Here is a 7,215-nt window from a genome sequence, read left to right as displayed (position 1 = left end):
TTGGGTTGGTTACAGCATCATCCTCATATGCTAAGGTTGCAGGTTCAATCCCCACTCAAGGGAGATGCAAGAATCAACCAATTAATGCATCAATAAGTAGAACAACAAATTGATGCTTCTCTCTCCCTTTTCTCTCTAAAATCAATCAGTCAATCAATAAAAAGAAAGTAGCCCTGGATGTGTGACTCAGTGGATGGAGAGCTAGCCTGAGAACCCAAAGGTCACTGGTTCGAGTCCTGGTCAGGGCACATGCCTGGGTCGCAGGCCAGGTCCCCAGTTGTGGGTGCACAAGAGGCGACAGATCGAAGCATCTCTGACACACGGGCTGTTTCCCTCTCTCTTTCTCCCTTCCTTCCCCTCTTTCTACAAATAAAAACAAGCCCTGGCTGGTGTCGCTCAGTGGATTGAGTGCCGATCTGCAAACCAAAGGGTCACTGGTTCAATTCCCAGTCAGGACACATGCCTGGGTTGCAGGCCAGGTCCCCAGTAGGGGGCGCGTGAGAGGTATCCCCACTTTGACATTTCTCTCCCTCTTTTTCTCCCTCCCTTCCCCTCTCTCTAAAAATAAATAAATTCTTTAACAAATAAAATGAAAATAAAATCTAAAAAAAAAAGAGAAAAGAAGCCACTGAAAAACCCCATTCATCAGCATGAATCAGCAGCCCAGCCCTGCCCCGCCCCCTGCCACATGCCGGCTCCTAAAAGAGGTTGTCGCCCTGACCTGGTCAAGCATGTAGATTAATGTCCTGTACCTGGTGGCATTCGCACACGTGTCCCCATGACTATCCCCCTGCCTTTCCCCCATATAATTCTCCGGCCCCTGCCAAGCGGCGCTGGGATCCATTTCATCCTGCTGTCGCCCAAGACGCGCCTCCTGTGCGTGCGAGCTTCCCTTAGCGAGCTCTGCCAACGCCGGAGGGGCAGCCAGCCGTCTCTGCGGTCTCTGCCCGCCCTCCGCCTCCCGAGGAGGATTTCAGCCTCTGGGCTTATGCCGCGGGGGCTGCGCCTGCTAACACTACCCAGATGAAAGTCCGGTCTGGCCCGCCTCTCCGTCCTCCCTCTGCAGGCTCCTGACGTCCTGCTCTCTTTCTTCAAAGCCCGGATCCTTCCAAGATTACACAGTAACGTGCGTGATCATTAACCCAGGGCACAACTTACCACCAGGGCAGCGATCCTCACCCCCGTGCGCCCCAAGAATGTTCAAAACATTCAGTCAGCAGCTCACTACTCAGTCAAGGCCACTCATGTCTTTTCCCCGTAGATTGTCAAATAAAAAATGACAACAGCCAACACAACAATCGGTGTGCTGCAGAATTTTAGCGGTTAGTTTGTGCATTCCATGAGATGGGAAAGGCTGAAAACCGCTGCTCCGGGAAGAGACAGTCTTCAGAGACACGAGGCTCTGGCGTCCCCGGAGCCTCGCACAGTGACCGGCACACAGGAGGTGCTCGGTAAACCTGCGCTCACTCATTCCTCTGCCACCGCTCTGTCAGACCCCGGGGGCAAGGAGTCCGGCCCCATGCGGCCCCACGCGGCCCCGCCTGGCTTCTGTCCCAGGGAGGGAGGCAGGCGGGTCCCAGGACGGTAACAGCCACCGTCCAAGCGCACGGTGTCTCCCAAGGACAGTGGGCTCGGGGAAGCCTGGGGGAGACCCAGTGGAGGCAGAAGGCCCGCAAAAGTCTCCCTGAGGTCCTGGTGCTGGCAGAACTTCAAAAACTGGAGGCGGCAGAAGCAAGGTGGAGGAGGAGAGGAATGGGGGAGGAAAGAGAGAGGAAGGAGGAAGATGAGGAGGAAGGGGGGAAAGGAGATGAGGAAGAGGAGGGGGAAGGAGAGGAAGAACAATAGGAGGAGGGGGAGAAAAGGGGGAGGGGAAGGAAGAAGAGGGGGAGGGGAGGAGGGGAGGGGGAGGGAGGAGGGGAAGGGAGAGAAGGGGGAGGGAGGAGGGGAAGGGAGAGAAGGTGGAGGGGAAGAAGAAGGGAGAGAAGGGGAGGACAAGGAGGGAGGGAGGAGGCGGCCCTCAGAAACAACCTGGAAAACAGGGAAGTGGCAGCAGCCTGGTGAATTCTGGGGGGACCTGCTGGCCTCCGTGCCATGGCATCAACCGCCCACAACAGGCGTCACTACAGAGGAACCAGGTCTCTTAGCTAAGCCAATGCCTTTCTTCAAAAGAAAGAGAGAGAAGAAAAGGGGTGGTGTCAGAAGCAGACTTTTGCGGACAAAACACCAGTGTACAGGGCCAGGGAGCAGCTGTCGGACTGTGACCACGCGGCAGGGCGGCTGCCCCATGGCAGGCCCCCAGTAAACACGCGAATGCCTGGGTGAGAGTCACTGCAGTCCACAGGTTTGTCTTAAAGCAGAGAAGACAGCCAGCTGGGGGCCCGGCTCATCAGGAGCCCAAGCAGACCCCCGGAGGCCCCCAAAGGAGAGAGAGGGCGAAAAGCAGGCCTGTGAAGTAGGAAGACTTACGTGGCCCTGTCTGTGCAGAATGAGACGTGCCCCGCGCTGCGACTGCTCCCGGGAAAGGGTGGGGGAGGCCGAGGAGCCGAGAACTTGGCACTTGGGAGGTCTGAAAGGAAGGCCCGGACACAAGCCTCTCTTGTTTTCCAGGTTCGGTCAGTGACCACGTCTGAGGCCTGGGGTGCACAGAGGCAGTGCTGCCCCTGGAGCCCCACCAGGGCCCTGCGCTCCCCTCTCATCGCCCCCGGGGCCCTGGGAGGTGGGGCTGCAGAGAGGGGAGCTGTAGATGGTCCATCTCTAAATCAGTGGGTTGCAGCGAATCCTGAATCACAGCGTCCAGTTCTAGAGGAGGCTGTGAATCACGTCTCCCAATGAACGGGTGGTCTCTTCGCTGCATCCGGCAGCGGTGACCTTCAGTCCAGGGATCCTTGAGGGGGAGCCCCTCAGCACCCCCCCCCCACTCACCTGGAAGCTCTCCCATTCCACATGACAGTGGACCAGCCGCTGGGCCGAGGAACCGGGTCACTCCGAGTCACTGCGCGTCCCCAGCCTGAGCACGCGAGCCCTGCCTTCAACACCCTCCCGCGGAGCAGCTCCCCTGGACCCACATCTCCGAACGGGACGGGGGCTCCTCCAGGCCCTGTCCTGCCCCAGTCGCCGTGTTTCGTGCACACTCACCCGAGCTTGTGTCACAACCACCACATGGGAAGGGATGAGGAAGCTGAGGCCCGAAGAGGTTTGGTAACTCGCCCAGGGTCGCACGGCCCACAGGCAGTAAAGAGAGTATCAGAACCAAGGCCACGCGGCTGGCTCTGAACCACGCTGCCTCGCGGGAGGGGCCCCGCAGAAGCCGGGCTGGGCGAGTCCTCATCACAGCAGTTCTCTGCGAACCGGCCCCGACGCCCTCCTCCTTCCTCCTCGTTCCGGAGGTTCCGAGGATGCCGCCAACCTGCATGAGCCCATCGGCACATCAGTGTCCCCCGACCTCAGCGACTGGCCCAGGGCTGGGCCTGTGACCAGTCAGAGCCAGTGAGTCACACAGGGGCTTCAGCGACAGAGAGGTCCTCTGTCCTCTCCTGGTCCCGGTGGTGGAAGGAGGTGAAGGGAGACCACCGAGGGGAGTCGTAAGCAGAGACAGCAGAACAAAGGCAGGACCTGCGGGGCAGGACTCGGGGCGCCGGCCACACAGCGCGACCTGGCCCCCGGGGGTGGGACCGGAGCCCTGAATCCAGCAGCCAGCGGCGAAGTGACAAACAGCCTGTGCTGTTGGCCCTCAGTCGAGGCGCACACGAGAGGCAACGGATCGATGTGTCTCTCCCTCTCTTTCTGCCTTCCTTCCCCTCTCTCTAAAAAAAGTAAATACAATCCTTCAAAATTCTCAACAGTCCTCAAGTCGTACACGTCGGTACCTCACCAAGGAGGACAGGAGCTGCCCAGCCGGCCGCCGAATGGCTATTAGTGGGTTCACTCCGGCAATGACACTCAGCTCTGGTTGATGCGGAAGCGTGTGAAGTGCTCCCTCGGCACTAAGGGGGGGCACAGCCCGGCCAGAGGTGAGGGGCAGAGTCACCCCGGCAGCAAAGAACCACCCGGAGACCTGGGTGGCCTCAGAGGGCTGTCGCCTGATCTGTGCTAATCTTTCACAAAGGAACATGTTCGCACATCATTCCTACAAGGAAAAACTAACTTTAAGATAGCTAGGGGTCCGTGACAAGCCGCGTGATGAGTGCATTATCTTGGGGGAGTGTCGGCATCCTTCCCTAAGAGAGCGGCGGGGCCCCTCCACTGAGACGCATCTGTCGGGTGTCGGCTTTTCTGGGAAGGAACTCAGAGACGGGGCAGCTGGCTTCCTAGGAACCAGCTCTCTGGCCCAGGGCCAAGGGACAAATTCACTTCCTGAGCTCACCGGCTCTTCCCCGCCCCCGCCCCCCCCAACAGCTCTGGCAAGGCGCAGCAGTGGCCCCGCTTCTCAATGCCCCTGGGTCCTCCTCTCCCCATAAAAGCAGACAGACAAATCCAGACGCGGCAACTAGAGCTCAGGCGGCAAACACAAGACCCCCGGGCCGAATCCACTCCTCCACCTTGTTTTATCCGGCCTGACACCTTGTTTCCACCCGGCGGCAGCGCTGAGCTCTGGCTTAACTGTTAAGGAGTAGTTACACGTACACAGTCCTGAAATCACATTCGGGCCTCTGAAGGCCACCTCGAGGCTGATGTGGCCCCCGGTGACAATGAGTTTGACACTGCTGATCTAGATGGTAAAACCAGAAACTAAGGACAACGTCTATAACAAGCCCAGATGATAAGGCGACGCCCCAAATTCCGAAGCAGGAGAGCGCGACAAGCCCCAGCACCTCGGTCAGGTCTGCGTGCAGACACATTAGCGCAGAGAAAGCAGAGGGCCGAGTCCGGGCGTCTGACGGGCCGGCCGGGCGGACAGAGAGGGCTGATTTGAGCGAGGCCGTGGCCGTGCCAGGGGTCTCGTCCGCTCCGGCGCCGGAGAGAACAGGGTCTCTGACGAGACTGGAAGGGGCCGAAGCCCTCCAGGCGCCACGGGCTCAGGCTCACCGACCGCAAGCCAGGCGGACAGTGTTACAGAGAGGGGACAGGAGGGAGCAAAACAGGGACAGAAACATCGATGCGCGAGAGGTTCATCGATGGGTGGCCTCTCTCAAGCCCCCAACCGGCGACCCGGCCCACAACCCAGGCGTGTGCCCTGACCGGGAACCAAATTGGTGACCTTCCCATCTGCAGGCTGGCGCTCAATCCACTGAGCCACACCAGCCAGGACTACACTGGTATTTCAAAACGAGCTAAGAGACACTTCAAAAGATTACACAATAGCCAAAATGAACATAAATTAGAACTAGGAAAACATGCCAATTGAATGACAAATGGGCAGAAAAAGAGTAGGAAGAAATTAAAGTTATTTCAGAAGCGAAATGAAACCAGAGAGAAAACAAGCGCGAACACGCACTACAGGCGTTTCCGCACGAGAAGTAGAAGGCTAAAAAAAGTTTCAAGGTAAAGAAAAAAGAAAACAGGTTGCTCTGACATTGAGCTGGTGCACGCAGTCCCCGTGGAAACCTCCGAGGAGGCAGCCACCTAAGGCGCAGCTGCAGCGCGGTGGCCGCGGCGGATGGTACCGTACCCCTGAGATGCGCTGTCGACGGACTATAAACCGATACACATGAGAAGGGACTCGAACCATGTTGCTACGAAAAATGAACTGGACACAAAGGAAAGCAGACGTGGGGGAAAGGAGGGACAAACTTCTAAGACCTACAGAACACAAGGATGGCAGTAGGAAGTCCCTTCCGATCAGGAATTCATTTCAGTGCGAGCGGACTGAATTCCCCGGTTGGGCGGAAGACACGGGTGGTGGCAGAATGGGCGTCTTCTCTGTGTCGCTGAATGGCTTTTACAAAAAACAAGACTGACCGTGTGTTATTGGGATGTCGTAAAGAAACCTGTTTGGTCTTTGTCCCCTGTTCCTGACACAGAGGTCGTAAACCCTTGGAATTTCCTGACTGATAGGATCATCTCTCGTTTTCCAACCGGCCCCTTCCAACCCTATCTGAGTTTATGCTCACGAGAGCCACGCCCCAAGCCAGGCCTACCCTTGACCTTGCTGGCGCCGCAGTTCTTGGCCCCGCGCCCTCCACCGCCCCCTCCAACCTGCTCTCCGGGCAGCAGAACTTTAAACATAAATACGATCACCTCGTTCCCCTACTGTAAGCCTTCCAGGGGCTTCTAGGTCTTTTTGGATGAAGACCAAAATTCTCACCTTCAGCACCCAGCCCACGTGTCCTGACCCGGCTCCCCTCCGACCCGGCCCCCAGTGCTGTCCCCGCCCTCTGTCTGCCCCCGTGTCACCGACAGCCTTCCTGGAAAGCGTCGGACCTCCGGGCCTCCGGGAGTCCCGGGCCTGGAGGCTGTCTACCTTGTATGGAGGCACGGAGGGAGCGGGGGTGCAGGGCAGGTACTGGGTATCAGGGAGCAGGTCCCGTAAGAGGGGGTGGGAGCGACAGGATCCGGCAGGGAGGGAAAAACCGAGACGCGGGCCTGCCAGAGCCCGGCCCGCCCTCTGGGAAGCCCTGGGCCAGAAGTGTCTGGTGCCCTATCGGCATCCCAAGCTCTGCTCAGCCACCGAGCACACAGTCAGGCAAGAGATGACGACCTCAGGCAAGGCGACTCTGTGCAGGTGAGGCCGCTCCGATGGCCCCGACAGGCAGGGGACGGCTGCGGACTGCGCCCCCTCAGCTGGAGGCAAGTTCCCCTCGACAGGGGAGGGGCACACGGGCCCCGATGGCACCGCGGTCCCACATTGCCCTGCCAGGCCCCGGGGCAGCTCGTGGGCCACTTTCTAAGAGACACCTCCGCTCAGACCTCTGGCTCCTAATCTGCCAGAAAACTCCATCCTTTTTCTCCCAGCGGCTATCGGTGTGTAATCATATGTTTGCACGTCCGATTAGGTAACTGGTCGTGTCGTCCCTAAGAAACTGGACGTTCTGTTTGGGCACCGGTTGCATGACCCGCCGCAGGCCCAGAGCTTAGCCCAGTGAACACTGGGGAAGCAGTGCGGACTGGCGCTGTGTCTCGAGACCCAGGGCCCTCCCCAACCACCTGCAGCGTCCAGAGTTCCTGCAGGTGAAGGTCTCAGTCAGCTCGAAGGGAGGGCATTCCTGATCGCTTCCGTCAGGCGTCACCTTTACTACCTAGGAGCCGACTCCTGCCCTACCCTTCCCTGTTCTAAAG

The sequence above is a fragment of the Phyllostomus hastatus genome, unplaced genomic scaffold (assembly GCF_019186645.2).
Source record: "Phyllostomus hastatus isolate PE091 unplaced genomic scaffold, TTU_PhHast_1.1 phas_scaffold_345, whole genome shotgun sequence".
Taxonomy (NCBI): Eukaryota; Metazoa; Chordata; class Mammalia; order Chiroptera; family Phyllostomidae; genus Phyllostomus; species Phyllostomus hastatus.
This window is presented reverse-complemented; position numbering follows the sequence as displayed.